Here is a 15,500-nt window from a genome sequence, read left to right on the forward strand (position 1 = left end):
GTGCCTTCCTTCCTTCCTTCCTTCCTTCCTTCCTTTCTTTCTTTCTCTCTCTCTCCTCTCTCTCTGTCTCCATCATAATAAAAATAAATAAATAAGTAGGAAAAAAATAGTTTCCAGGAGCAGTGGATTCATCATGTGGGCACCTAGCCCCAGCAATAACCCTGGAGGCAAAAACACAAACAAACAAACAAAACCCAAGTATATTTTGACAGGAACCTGAAATTAGTAGTACTTTGAGAAATAAGTTACAACAGCATAGCTCACTAGCTTTTTGGGTAAACAATGCAGTTAACTCTAGATTTATACATTTGTATGACTTAATCTTTAAAAAAAATGTTATTAGTGATTTAATATTGATTTACAAAAGTGTAAAATAACAAGGATATAATCCCACATCTTTCCCACCATCAAAGTTCTGTGTCCTCATTCCTTCCACTGGAAATTGCATTAGTTCTCCTAAAATAACAGATATAGGATGACTATTATGTCTACAACTATCTATCTATATTTACCCCCCCTTTTTCTTTCTGTAGTCCTGCCTTCTCCTCTTCCTCCTCCTCCACCTCCTCCTCCTCCTCCTCCTTTTTCTCTCCAGGGTTATTGTTGGAGCTCCATGCCTGCAGTATGAATTCACTGTTCCTGGCTGCCATCTTTTCTCCATTATTGTTGTTGCTGCTGTAGTTGGGTAGGACAGAGAGAAATTGAGAAAGGGTGAGGAGACAGAGAGGGATAGAGAAAGACAAACACCTGCAGACCTGCTTCACCGCTTGTGAAGCGACCCTCCTGCAGGTGGGGAGTGAGAGGCTCAAACTGGGATCCTTGCGCCAGTTCTTGCACTTTGCACTATGTGCGCTTAACCTCCTGGCCCTCCTTCTCCTTCATAATGTGACTTACTCTTACTTGCATCTCCCCTCCCACTTTATAAAAGCAGAAATTTCACCTCCCTCAAAACACCCACACATGGAGAAGGATGCCAGTGCCCTTGGAAGGATTGATGGTGTCAACCAGAGCACATGATTGATTAGATACTCTAGATAACACAAATTTGGCAACCTTTGCTTTTGAAGAAGAGGCATTTTATGGCAAGGGATGCGGGATTGTCAGTGTACCTACTGTATTTATTTATTGATCTACTTATGTATAAGTGACACTAGTTTACAATAGTATACAGATTTCAAGAGTAGAGATTTTTTTTTTTTTTTTTTTTTTTTTTTTGCCACCAGGGTTACCACTGGGTTTTGGTCCCTGAACTATCACTCCACCATCCCCAACAGCCTTTTTCCTCTTTTCTTTTTAGCTTCCTTTTTTATTGATAAGACAGAGAAAATGAAAGGGGGAGGGGAGATAGAAAGGGAGAGAGAAAAATAGACACCTATAGACATGCATTAGTGCTTGCAGGGAGCAGGGGCTCAAACTCGGATCCTTGTGCATGGTAATGTGTATGTTCAACTAGGTGCACCACCACCTGGCCCCGTCAAGTGTTCATTCTTTTTAGTTTACTTTGGTTGTTCCAGGGCCTCACGTATATGCAATATCATCTTTCCTGAGCCAATCCTTTCCTCCTTCTGTGAAAGAGATACAGAAAGAAAGATACACATACACACAGAGGAAGAGACTAGAACACTCCTCAGCTCTAGCTTATGATGTTTTGGAATTCCAATGGATTAGTACGTGAGTGGAGGTTCCACCATGTACCCCTTCCCCGCCACACACACACACACACACACACACACACACACACACACACACACACACACACACACTAGCCTTCAGTAGGAAGAGGTGAGCTTCTAAGCTCAAAGGGTAGAACCACCCTCTGTGAATAGTTGTTTGTTTTCTTTTCCTTTATTAAAAAAAAAAAAATTCTAAGAGTTCTTTTAACCACTTCCTCTTCCTTCCCTCAGGGATGTAGAATTTTGAGTGTAGTCAGCATGATGTTTGGTAGCATGGGGAATAAGTTCAACCTAGCATGAAGGGCAGAATCCCAAAGTTCTGTGGCTGCTGGGTCTGACCTAACCCATGAGCCTTTGGGCATATGAAAATGGGGCTGGAGGTTCTTGGCTCTCTTTGTGAATGGTGAGGCAGAAGGAGGCAGAGACATGGCAGGTCCAAGGCCTTGTCTTCTTTGAGTGTGGTCTAGACCTAATGGAGGTGTTGGGATAGGAGCACTGACCTAGCAGCTGGTAGGCCAAAGTGAGTGACATAATTGTGGGAAGTTTTTGTCAGTCAGCCACTGGCAAGGCTGAGGCCTGGTTTACCCTCTAGCCCCTGAGGGTGCTGTCTTCTTGGTGATTCTTGCTGTTCTCAGGCAGATGAAGCAAGATGGAGGGACAGATAGGAAGGCATTTGGTATCTCAGACACCCTGGGGCTGCAGCCTCTCCTCCCTGCTCTGGCTGCTTCCTGTGGGCTCTACAAACAGAACCCTGTTCAGACCCTCAAAGGCCTGATGAAATAGGCCTGTGTCCTTAGGGTCTTTCCTCACAAGAGACACACTGTACAAGGCAGCCTTTATCAAAGGTAAACTGGACACCAGCCAAAGTAGCAAAGAATATTTTAATCAATGTTACACCACTGCAGTATGGAAACGAATCCAGTGTGAACTGGACTCCACCTCAATCCATAAAGACTTGGCTTGGTTATTTAAAGGAAGAATGAAGGAGCAGGGAGGGAAGTGAGTTGGGGGTGCTATAGAGTTAAGGGAGATGAGAATTTAACAACAACAAACACGACTTGCATGGCTGAAGCCCCAGGTTTAATCCCCAGATATATCACAGTGGTACACCAGTCTTTCTTCATTTATAAAAAATAATTTTATAAAGAAGGTTTTTTTGGTCCATGTGAGATCTATCTGGCCTTGCTAACTGGTGTCTGTGGAAAGGGTGCTCCTCGCACTGATTGGGAGATGGGGTGCTATCTTTAGAGGTTGTCTGCAACAATGTGTTCTCCCCTGCCTGCTTTCTTAGGTAGCCAATTGGAGGGAGACAGAGGCCAACCTAAGGAGGTGACCTTGAGCTGTTAGAAACTGTTTCTCCAGATCTTTAAAGGCTGAAGTTGGTAGGCCTTATAAGAGCACTGAGGAGCTTGACTGGAGTTTGGGCAAAGAGACAGACTTGGTCACTTTCTTGGGAAGCTTTAGCTCTGAATGTTTTTTAAAAAATAGTAATTGAATTTATGTATTTATTTTAATGAAAGAGAGAGATTGAGAGAGAGAGAGAAGGAGAAGGAGAGGGAGAGGGAGAGAGAGAGGGAGAGAGAAATGGACACATATCAGAGCACTGCTCAGATCTGGTTTATGATGGTATAGGAGATTGAACCTGGGACTTTGGAGACTCAGGCATGAAAGTCGTTTGAGTAACCAATATGCTGTCTCCCCTGCCCTGCTCTGAGTATTTCTGAGCAAAGAACAGGAGCCCCACAGGGCCCTCAGAAGACCAGCCAGGCGTCACTAGGCCTCCCTGGGCCTCACAGCTCATTTGACAGATGGGGTGGTCTCCATGGTCTGTATGGAGTGGAAGTGAGGGGTCTAAACACTTGGATTAGGACTATAATGAGGTAAATGAGTCAGACACTTATCTCAAGCACAATTTTTTTTTTTTTTTAACCAGAACACTGTTCAGCTCTGGTTTATGGTGGTATGGGGGACTGAACCTGAGACTTTAACCTCAGGTATGAGAGACTGTTTGCATAACCATTATGCTATCTACCCTCCACTCATGCACAAAATTTAAGGGGAGTGTCCCAAAACCCAGAAATCAATATAAGTAGCATTTAAATGTAATCTCTTCGTAAATCAAAATGAATGCAAGCAACTTTATGGTAAAAAAATACAGAAATTTTAAGTAACAGCAGGACAGAATCGTTCTGGGAAGTGAGGGAGGCCAAGTCCAGCGATTGCTAATAGATTGCTAATAGGTCTTCCATCAGTGGACCCCTGACTCGGCCACCAGACTACATCAGAACGGAAACTTTCCTCACTCCCTACCTGTCACATTTACTGGATCCACTAGGGGGAGAACTGTACCACCAAATTTTCCTTTCTCTTCAAGGTGTTTTCTACATTCTGAACCACAGATCAACAACAAAAAGAAAGAGTGAGATTCTGGCCCACAGTATCATGTAACTATTATGCTTTACTAAGGAAAAATGAACCAGACATCAGGAGTTGTCTTTCCAGCATTTTCAGTTGAAGGGGTTTCACATATGTTCTGAGCTACAGAAACAGCTGCTTCCCAGGAAATGAGAAATTTGGTTTCCTATTCTCCGAAGATTCTTTTTCTTTTTCTTTCTCTATTTATCTTTCTTTCTCTCTTTCTTTTAGTGACTTAGTAGTGATTTAAAAAAATACAAGATAACATGGGTGCAGCTCTACACATTTTCCACCACCAGAGTTCTGATCCCCATTCCCTCCTTGTAAGCTATAGCATCTCTCTCTCTCTCTCTGTCTCTCTGTCTCTCTCTGTCTCCTTTATCTCTGGGACATGGTACAAGAAGTACAAATACACTGCTCCAGGCAATATTTTTTTTCCATTTTACTGGATAGGACAGAGAGAAATTGAAAAAGGAGAGGTAGAGAAAGATAGACACCTGCAGACTGCTTCAGCACTTACAAAGTTTCACTTCTGCAGTTAGGGAGTGGGGACTCAAACTCAGATCCTTGTACAGGTCCTTGCGCTTTGTACTGTGGGCACTTAACTGGGTGCTCCACTGCCTGGCCCCCAGCTACAGCCATTCTCTTAAGGTTGTAGATATGGGTTGTCTGATGATTGTTTATTTGCCTTTGCCCATGTCATCTCATATCTGGTGGCCTCGGTCTTCCTGTCTGTTACATGAAAGGTTGAGGTAATTGATCTCAATGTCCATTTTGGTACTAAATGTTTATGAAACTTTCCCCAGTGCAGAGCTAGAGAAGACTCTCAAATTCCTGGCACATATTAAAACAGCCTGACTCATCAGCCCAGCCTCCTTAGACATACTAATTCCATGTTCAGCCTTCTGCTCTCCCTGAAGACCTTCACACAATATTCGTTTATTTTGTTTCCTGAGCTAGAAGACAAATAATGGCTAACACTGACTGAACATTAGCCAAAGGATGTAGTGGGCAAATTGCTTTTTAAGAATTTATTTAATGGGCCAGGTGGTGGTACACTCAGCTGAGCACACATGTTCTCATGAGTAAAGACCAGGGTTTAAGCCCTTGGTCCCTACCAACAAGGGGGAAGACTCATAAGCAGTGAAGAAGTGTTGTAGGTATATCTCTTTATTTCTCCTTCCCTATCTCCACCTTCTCTATCAATTTCTCTGTGTCTTTCTCTGTCCAATAAACAAATTATAATTTTTTTATTTAAAAATTATAAATCTAGTTATATTTTTCCTTTGGAAATAGAATGACAGTCTAACTTCATCACTGTTTTTGTTGTTTGTTTGTTTGTTTGTTTATTGACACATGGTAAGCTTTCAAGGTCCATTTATCCCATGGCAGGGGTTATATATCTTAGGCTGAGAGACTAGCAGTGTCCTGGTATGACAAGTTCATTTCCACATAGGGCTCCCTTGTCCCTTCAAATGATTTAAGGTAGAAGCATAAACATAGGAGACCCAGGACCTCTGAAGTGAAACGTTACCTAGGGCATGACTTAATGGCCCAGTTTTCAGCTGCTGTACTCCATAGTTCTGGGAAAGGCCCTCCTAAACCCCAATTGAGTCTTTGACCTTGCACAACCAGACTCTGTCTACAAGAAACAGAGCCACCATCTACAGGAAACAGAGGAGAGAAAAGGGGTCTTGTGACAGAGAACACTAATGCCTTGGAGAACTCTGGAGGGCAGAAATAAAACAGAGTGGATTTTACCAAAAGGTCAATTTCCACTAGTTTATTTATTCAACAACTATTTACTAGCCCTCCACACTGGGTACCAAGCACTAAGGTAGGCACTGGGCATGCCAAGGTGAGTTAAGCCAGAAATGGTCTCTGTCCTTGAGCTTAGGTCACAGTCTACACGTTGAACAAATGACCACCAAATAGATGTGAAATGCCAGCTGTGCCCTGGTGCCACTCATGCCATGGAACTGTCGTGAAGGTCACTGGTTGAATAACAGAGGCTCAAGGGTAGATTGGTCAGGCTACAGGGTAGGGAGGGGGGCAGGGTAGTGGTACATTTGGTTGAGAGCACATGTTACCATGTGTAAGGACCAGGAGTCAAGCCCCCAGTCCCTATCTGCAGGGGGGAAGCTTCCAATTGTTTCTCTTATTCCTCTTCTAACTCCCTTTTCTCTATCAATTTATCTCTTGTCTCTCTCTTAAAAAAAAAAAAAGGCAGCAGAGCAGGGAGGGAAGGCACTCAGGAGAAGCAACCTCACATGCAAAGACCCTGTGGTGAGGGGGAAGCCATCAGAGAAGCCATCCCTTGGGGGAAAAGCGGTGGAAGATAAAGTGGAGAGTAGAGCCTAGACCTGGAGGGCTGCAGGGTTAAAGCACAGACAATTAGCCTGGACCCTGACAGTAACAGAAAACCACAGACTGACTTGACGTGGGCAGGTGACATAAGTAGCGTTTTGAGAAAGTCACTTTTGCAGCCCTAAGAGGCCCATTCCCTCTCCTCTCCTCTCCAACTGAACCCAAAGAAGCACTTTGTACCAGCCTGTTCTGCCCCAGAAAAGGCCTGACAGTAAACACACACTGAACTGAACAAGATTTTACTAGGAAAGGAGCACCTAGCCACATACTCTCAGTAGCTGGATGCCCTTGGCCTTAAGAATTACGTAGAAAGTGTACATATTGTAATGATGTGTTTTTTACAGAGGAGTAAATAGTCATGGAGTTGGCTGAGTGCACTGAGTTGTCAGAGTTGGAGAACAGGACTCACATCCCATTCTGTCTTGTCCCAGAAGCCCAGAACTCTGATAGCCAGGAAGCTGCAAGCCACCAGAGCTATACCCACCCCCACCATGAACCCCACCTCCATCCTTGCAAAAGAGAGAGAGAAACGTTGATGCTGGTTAATGGGAGGACAGATTGGGTGTGAGGGAATGCTAATTGTCCGGGTGAGTCATCAGTGTAGCCAGGTTGAGACCCACTGGCCTGCAGTCAGGTAAACATTTGGGGCGGCTCCTGCCTCAGAGTCACCTCTGGCTGGACTCTGTGACCACCCACCCCCCCAAGTTCCCTGTATGTTGGATCATCTGTGGCTTCTTCTGTGTGTGAGAGAGGCTTATTTAAATACACTATTTACTCCATTATAAGAAATCCTACCTGTTAAGAGTTGAATATCCACTGATATTGTAGATATAGATTGTACATGTATACTACAGATGCATATTTTTTTCTTTACTAGGGGGATTAATGGCTTACACTTGACAGTAAAATATGGTAGTTGGTACATGTGTAACATTTCTCAGTTTTCTACATAACACTCTAACCTCCCACGCATATATATTTTTTTTCTTGCTAGAGCACTACTCAGCTCTGGCTTACGGTGGAGTGAGGGATTGAACCTGGGACCTCAGAGCCTCAGGCATGAGAGTCTGTTTTGCACAATCTTTATGCTATCTCCCATGCCCAGTTCCATGCCCAGTTATAGATTTTTAATATTTATTTATTTATTCCCTTTTGTTGCCCTTGTTGTTTTATTGTTGTTGTTATTGATGTTGTCATTGTTGGATAGGACAGAGAGAAATAGAGAGAGGAGGGGAAGACAGAGGGGGGAGAGAAAGATAGACACCTGCAGACCTGCTTCACCACCTGTGAAGCGACTCCCCTGCAGGTGGGGAGCTGGGGGCTTGAACCGGGATCCTAATGCCGGTCCTTGTGCTTTGTGCCATGTGCGCTTAACCCATTGCACTACCACCCGACTCCCCAGATATAGATTTTTTTAATTGAAACATTTAAATTCATATCAGTGCCTCTGTTGGGGTAGAGTGAAACTCAAAAGTTCAGAATTTACAGCTAATTAAGAAGTCATTTTTCCATTTTACTTCAATTTTTATATAGACTTTGTTATCATGAACTTAGGAGATAAAGAGGAATGTATTTCCTCATTTCTATAAATATTCATTCTTGGATCATGTCTAACTTCTGTAATTCTTAATAACTAAAACATTTGAATTTTTTTAATGGGGTAGTGGGAGGTTAGGTTTTATAGTAAATGCTATTATTGGCACAAGTGTAAAATTTCTCAGTTTTCTGAAAACACAATCACCTCCAGGCCAGATCCTCCTCCACTATCACCCACCAGGACTTGAAAGCCCCACTATCACCCCCAAAGTCCTTTACTTTGGTGCAGTAAAAGGACCAATAATGAAATTCTTTTTTTTTTTATGTATAAAATGGAAACACTGACAAGACCATACCATATCCCCTCCCCTGCCCTAATAGCTTTCCTATTCTTTAACTCTCTGGGAGTATGGACCCAGGGTCATTATGGGATGTAGAAGGTGGAAGGTCTGGCTTCTGTAATTGCTTCTCTGCTGATCATGGGCGTTGGCAGGTCAATCCATACTCCCAGCCTGTCTCTCTCTTTCCCTAGTCAGGTGGGGCTCTGGGGAAGTGGGGCTCCAGGACACATTGGTGGGGTCATCTGTCCAGGGAAATCTGGTTGGAATCATAGCAGCATCTGGAACCTAGTGGCTGAAAAAAAAAGTTAACATAGAAAGCCAAACAAATTGTTGACTACTCATGAACCTAAAGGCTGGGATATTGCAGGTGAAGATTTGGGGTCTCCATTTTGGAAATAGCTAGTAGGTCTATTTTAGGTATATTCTAAAGGGCCCATGACTATGTAGTTTTTTTTTTTTTTCTTTTTCTGAGCCTGACATCTGATATGCAGATGGAACCAAGTTATTGTCTGGGAAGATGATGTCATGGCTGGTAAAAGGGTTAGAAAACTGCATCAGGGAAGGGAGTAGCTCACAAATATGGATGGGAAAGATATATAAATATTGTTGACTGTAAACCCCATGGATTTGATCTGGGGCCCATATTCAGCATAGGAGCCTATGTATTCTCTGCATCCCTGTAGGTCTGAGCTCGCATTCTGTGGCAGGCAAAAAGGTGCCCATCAAAGTGAGTTCTGATATAGCTTGCTTTTAGGCCTGAATCTTTAACTCCTCAAAGTCAGAGTTGGCCAGACCAGCTCGATCTCAGCCTAATTTTTCCCTTTGGCCTCTGTGAGTTTTATTCTTCATTTATTAAAATAATAGTGGGCTGGGGAGATAACATAATCATTATGCAAAAATACCTGAGGCTCCAATGTCCCAAGTTCAACTCCCAGCACTATTATAGGTCAGAGTTAGGCAGTGCTCTGGAAGGTGAAGGTGAAAGAGGAAGAGAAGGAAGAGAGAGAGTAACAGTTGGAGGGTCTTTCATGGGTGGACGAGTGGGGTCCAGGTAATTGATCCTTCTGATTTAAATGCATGAAACCAAGGCCAGGCAGTAGCTCACCCAATTGAGCGCACATGTCACTATGTGCAATGACCCAGGCTCAAGCTCTCAGTCCCCACCTGCAAGGGGAAGCTTCAGGAGTGATGAAGCTGTGCTACAGCTGTCTCCCTCCCTTTCTGTCTCCCCCTTCCCTCTCAGTTTCTCTATGTCTCTATCAAATAAATGAATAAAGTCTTTTTTAAAATTAAATACATGAAGCCTTCCTTACCTTTCCCAAAATTTCAGCCTGGCAAGATTTCAGCCTGGCACTGTGGTGGTTTTCTCATCGATGCACCATGATCTCAGAAATCATCTCTGGCTTGCTTTCAGTGGCAACTTAGTGCTGACACACAAAGTGCTTCTTCCTCTGTTCCTCATAGCTGCCAAGTGGCAAGCTGTGATTGACTAATTGGAAAGACCTAATGAAGAAATCAACTTTATCTGAGTTTTCCAGGACTCAAGGCCATGGCCCACTTTTCCTTCAAGCTTCAATATTACTCAGAGGTTTGGCAAAGAAGAACATATTCTTTGTTTATATTTATATTACTTTATTTTATTTTGGTTTTTTGTCTCCAGGGTTATTGCTGGGGCTCGGTACCCGTACTATGAACCCACTGCTTGTGGTGGCCATCTTTTGCATTTTTTGTTAGGATAGAGAGAGATTGAGAGAGGAGGAGGAATAGAGAGAGGTAGAGAAAGATAGACACCTGAGGGCGCTAGGCGGTAGTGCAGCGGGTTAAGCTCACATGACTTGAAGCTTAAGGACCGGCATAAGGATCCCAGTGGGAACCCCCGGCTCCCCATTTGCAGGAGGGTCACTTCATAAGCTGTGAAGCAGGTCTGCAGGTGTCTATTTTTCCTCTCCCCCCCATCTTCCTCTCAATTTCTCTCTGTCCTGTCCAACAACAATAGCAATAATAACAACAAGGACAACAGAAATGGGGAAAAATGGCCTCCAGGAGCAGTGGATTCATCATGCAGGCACCGAGCCACAGCTATAATCCTGGAGGCCAAAAAAAAAAAAAAAAAGACCCCACCAATGTGTCCCAGATCCTTACCCCACTAGTGAAAGAGAGAGACAGGCTGGGAGTATGGATCGACCTGCCAATGCCCATGTTCAGTGTGGAAGCAAATACAGAAGCCAGATCTTCCACCTTCTGCACCCCATAGTGATCCTGGGTTCATGCTTCCAGAGGGATAAAAAATAGGAAAGCTATCAAGGGAAGGGATGGGATACGGAGTTCTGGTGGTGGGAACTGTGTGGAGTTGCGCTCCTCTTATCCTATGGTCTTGTCAATATTTCTATTTTATAAATAAAAATTAAAATAAACAATTTAGAAATTAAAATAAATAAAAAAGAAAGAAAGATAGACACCTGCAGACCTGTTTCACTGCTTATGAAGTGACCCCTTGCAGGTGGGAAGCCAGGGGCTCAAGGCAGGATCCTTGTGCAAGTTCTTGAGCTTCATACTATGTGTGCTTAACTCAGTGCACTACTACCACCCTTCATTTGTTTATTTATTTATTTGCTTATTTATTTATTTATTACTGGTATCAGGGTTATTGCTAGGACTCAGTGTTGGCACTGTGAATCCACTGCTCCTGGCAGCCATTTTTTCCTTTTTTTTATTTCTTTTTTTTTTTTTAGACAGGATAGAGAGAAATTGAGAGAAGGGAGGAAAAGAGAGATGGGAAAAGAGACACCTGCACACCTGCTTCACAGCTCCTGAAGGATGCTTCCTGTAGGTGGGGTGCGGGGGCTTAAACCCAGGTCCTTGTGCATGGTGATGTATATGCTCAACTGGGTGCACCACTGCCTGGCCCCCCCTCCATTCTTTAGTCTTTCTGTCGGTGTGCACTCTACCAGGTGTGCTACTGCCCAGCCCCCAGAAAAACACTTTCTTGCTAGGTTTCAACTCATTAGAGGTTAATGAGTTGAAGGTCAAAGTCATATATATTTCAAGATTAAATCGGATCAGCAAACTTCAGAGCTGAACCAGGGAGCAGTAACTCGATATAGATGGGGGTGTAGCAGGAGGCTCCATCTTCTGATTTGAAGTCCTGCTAGTTTGGGATTGAGAGCAACTTTTGGTGTCAGCACTGGTGGAGAGAGAAGGATGGTGGAATCATTAGCTGAACATCTAGGTGGAAGGGCTTGTCAATTATGAAATGAAGGTGCGGGGGGCTGGAACAAATGGCTATTTGTGGGCTCAAGTCACTAACCTTAAACTTGTAACTGTAGAAATTTAGATGTCTTTGCTGATAACATGGGTGTGATGACTCAATATCCTCAACACTTACCCTTCACGTTTTAACATTTCTACTAATGAATATGGGTATTAAAAAAAAAATCAATCTGTGGGAGTTGGGTGATAGCACAGCAGGTTAAGTGCAGGTGGTGCAAAGTGCAAGGACCAAGGACCGGGCTAAGGTTCCTGGTTCGAGCCCCTGGCTCCCCACCTGCAGGGGAGTTGCTTCACAAGTGGTGAAGCAGGTCTGCAGGTGTCTATCTTTCTCTCCCCATCTCTGTCTTCCCCTCCTCTCTCCATTTCTCTCTGTCCTATCCAACAATGACAACATCAATAACAGCAACAATAATAACTACAACAATAAAACAATAAGGACAACAAAAGGGAATATATAAATAAATATTGTTAAAAAAACAAGCTGTTCAGAGAGGGGTGGTTGTCTTTCAATGGAAATATATATATATATTTATATATATATATATATTGCAAAGGATTTCTTATTCTGGCTGTAATTTTAAAACATAATGAAGCAGCCAGCAGCCAGCTCAAGGTGGTTGTGAGAACTTGGTGAGCTGAAAGGACATGCCTGTAAAAGCATTCAGGAGGGTCTGGACTTGGTGGGAGGTGGGAGGAGGAGTAGTGCAGACCCCCTCCCACCCCCAGTGCCATTTGCTGCTAAGAGTGTTGTCTCTTCATCAGAGCAAAGCTTGGCAGAATTCAGCAAAGAGGAGGGGGGGAGAGAGAGAGAGAGAGAGAGAGAGCACTTCTACCCAGCTTTGAGGGAGAGAGAGAGAGAGAGAGAGAGAGAGAGAGAGAGAGAGAGAGAGAAGAGGGAGAAAGAGAGAGAGAGAGAGAGAGAGAGAGAGAGGACATTCCTACCCGGCTTTGCATTCTGTGGGGAGGAGGGGTTCTTATCTGTAAATTGCTGTAACTAGGTTCCAGGAAGTGCATTTTTCCAGAGCTGTTTTCCACTCCCCAGCCCCCACTCCCTCTGTTTTGTGAATCACTAGGAAGCCTATTTGGGAAGAATTGGCCCACCCAGGCAGCAGCACCTCTGCAGGGGGGTGGGGAGAGCATTTTTGTCTTGTTCACAAGACCATAAGTTTGTTCAAAACTCTGCAGCATATGCCAGAAAAAGTCAAGGTCAGACCAAGGATCCATATGATCTGTGACATCCCCCTACACACAAACACACACACAGCATTGCTAACCCCCACCTTGGTCATCTCTACCTGTCATACTCTCACTATAGTCCTTCAGAGAAGCTTGCCTTCCCTACAAAGTCTTTGTTCAAATGTCATCTTTGCAGTAGCACCTCCCTAAAGTGCTGGTTCAGCCTTTACCAGCCCCCACCCTCTTCTGTATCTTCTGCCCATGGTGTTGCCTGTCTACTAACAAGGCTTCATGGAGGCAGGTAACTTTGTAACTATATCCCCAACATCTACATAAAACATGCAGCTCACACATAAATGTACTCAGTGTTATTAATTTAAACAGCTAGTATGTGTGTGTGTGTAAGGGGGGTTGTTTGCTTTTATTGCACACACTTTTCAAGATGGGGCTATTGACTCAAAGGGATGAATTGGTTTTAAAGTTCCTCCTCCAGTTGTTGGGTGTATCAAGGTTGGTTCTTTTGTCACTGCTGAGCAGGATTTCCGGGTATGCATGTGCTGCAGTTCAGCCAGTCATGCACTGAAGGTCACCTGGGCTGTTTTCAGTTTGGAGCTACTGTTACTAAAGTTAGACTTGTCAATATTTGGAATAAGTAGAATTAAGAAACCTCTATGCTAGTAGTGGATGGTGCCTGATAGCCAGGTCAGCAAATTTTTCTATAAAGGGCAGTATAATATGGTTTATGAGCCGGCTATTCTGTGCCATTGGAGGGAGAAAATGTGAGCAAGAAGACATGACTGTGTGCCAATAAAACTTTATTTGCAAAACCAAGTGGTGGGCCAGATTTGGCCTCAGGACTGTATTTTGCTGACCCTGCTATAGAGAGATGCAATCCAAGACCAGTGAAATAGCTAACTTGGAGAGTGCATTGCTCTGCCATGTGTGCGACCCAGTTTTAAGCCTGGTCCTCACCACATTGAAGTAAGCTTTGGTGTCATTGCCTCTTTCATTGTAACTCTCTCATGCAAGGAAAAGAAAAAGAAAAAAAGCTATTAGGGCCACCTTATTATTATTATTTTTTTGTTAGTAGAAGTCCTTTTTTTCTTCTTTATTGGGAGATTAATTGTTAATAGTTGACACTAAATACAATAGTTTGTACATGAATAACATTTCTGAGTTTTCCACATAACAATACAACCCCCACTAGGTCCTCTGCCATCATGTTCCAGGGCCTGAACTCTCCTCTCACCCCACCCCCCACACATGCCAGAGTCTTTTACTTTGGTGCAATACACCAACTCCAGTCCAAGTTCTGCTTTGTGTTTTCTCTTCTGATCTTGTTTTTTTCAACTTCTGCCTCTGAGTGAGATCATCCCATATTCATCCTTCTGTTTCTGACTTGTTTCTCTCAACATGATTTCTTCAGGCTCTATCCAAGATGAAGTGAAAATGGTGAAATCACCATTTTTAATAGTTGAGTAGTATTTCATTGTGTATATATACACCACAACTTGCTCATCTGTTGTTGGACACCTGGGTTGCTTTCAGGTTTTGAGTATTACAAATTGTGCTGCTATGAACATAGGTATACACAAATTTTTCTGGATGGGTGTGTTTGGTTTCTTAGGATATATCCCCAGGAGAGGAATTGCAAGGTCATAGGATAGGTGCATTTCTAGCTCTTCAATGAAAACTACAGAATGCCTAAAGCTGTGAGGAAGCTCTGAGGCCTAAGCAGATTTGACAGACAGAAGGGAACCATGCTGTGAGGGGAAACCTTACATGGGGGAGGTCTGTGGCTGGGTCAGTTCTTAGGTGTATTTCAGAGCTCTTGCCAAAGTATTTTGCAAATGTACACTCTGAGAAAGAGAAAAGGGCTTGACTATTGTGTTCTGCAGGCCATAATATCCAACACAAAATTTAAGGACAGCAGGAAATACGTTTCCAGCAGATTCAACAGATCAAGGCTCACTGGATTTAGCATTTAACTAGTTTTTCTGAGAGCTAAGTTGACATAAATAGATGGGTAAAGAATCAAATAACCACCTTTCCTTCCAAAGATTTACTCATGCATCTTAAGAGAAAGCATCTCTCTAAGTGTATAGAATGCTAGGGATCAAACACCAGGGCCTCTTGCATGCAAGTCCTGCACTATACTTGCTGAGCCACCTCCTTGGCCACAGTAATCACATTAAAAATTTTGTTTCTTTTATTCAGAGAGAGACAGAGGCAGAAACAGAGACCAGAGCACTGCTCAGCTCTGATTTATGGTAGAACTGGGGATCGAACCTCGGACCTCAGGCATGAGAATCTTGTGCATAGCCATTATGCTGTGTCCCCAGCCCCAATAATCACATTTTTTTAAATACTCCAGTCTTGCTGGAGAATACAGAAATGTGAATGAGGGGCCAAGTGGTGGCACATTTGGTAAAGTGCTCATGTTACAATGTGCAAGGACCCAGGTACAAACCCCTGGTTCCCACCTATAGGGGAAAAGCTTCATGAGCAGTGAAGCAGTGCTCTGGGTGTCTCTCCTTCTCTCCCTTTCTATTTCTCTTTCTCACTCAATTTCCCTATTTCAATCTAGTAAATAAAGTACCAAAATATTATATATTTTATATGTATATATACTTCATGCATGTAAATGTATATATGAATGAAAGCAATGGATTCAATTTCACAATTACACTGGGGAATTTTTAATATATCTTTCTTTAAAAAA

Source organism: Erinaceus europaeus, chromosome 9, assembly GCF_950295315.1.
Source record: "Erinaceus europaeus chromosome 9, mEriEur2.1, whole genome shotgun sequence".
Taxonomy (NCBI): Eukaryota; Metazoa; Chordata; class Mammalia; order Eulipotyphla; family Erinaceidae; genus Erinaceus; species Erinaceus europaeus.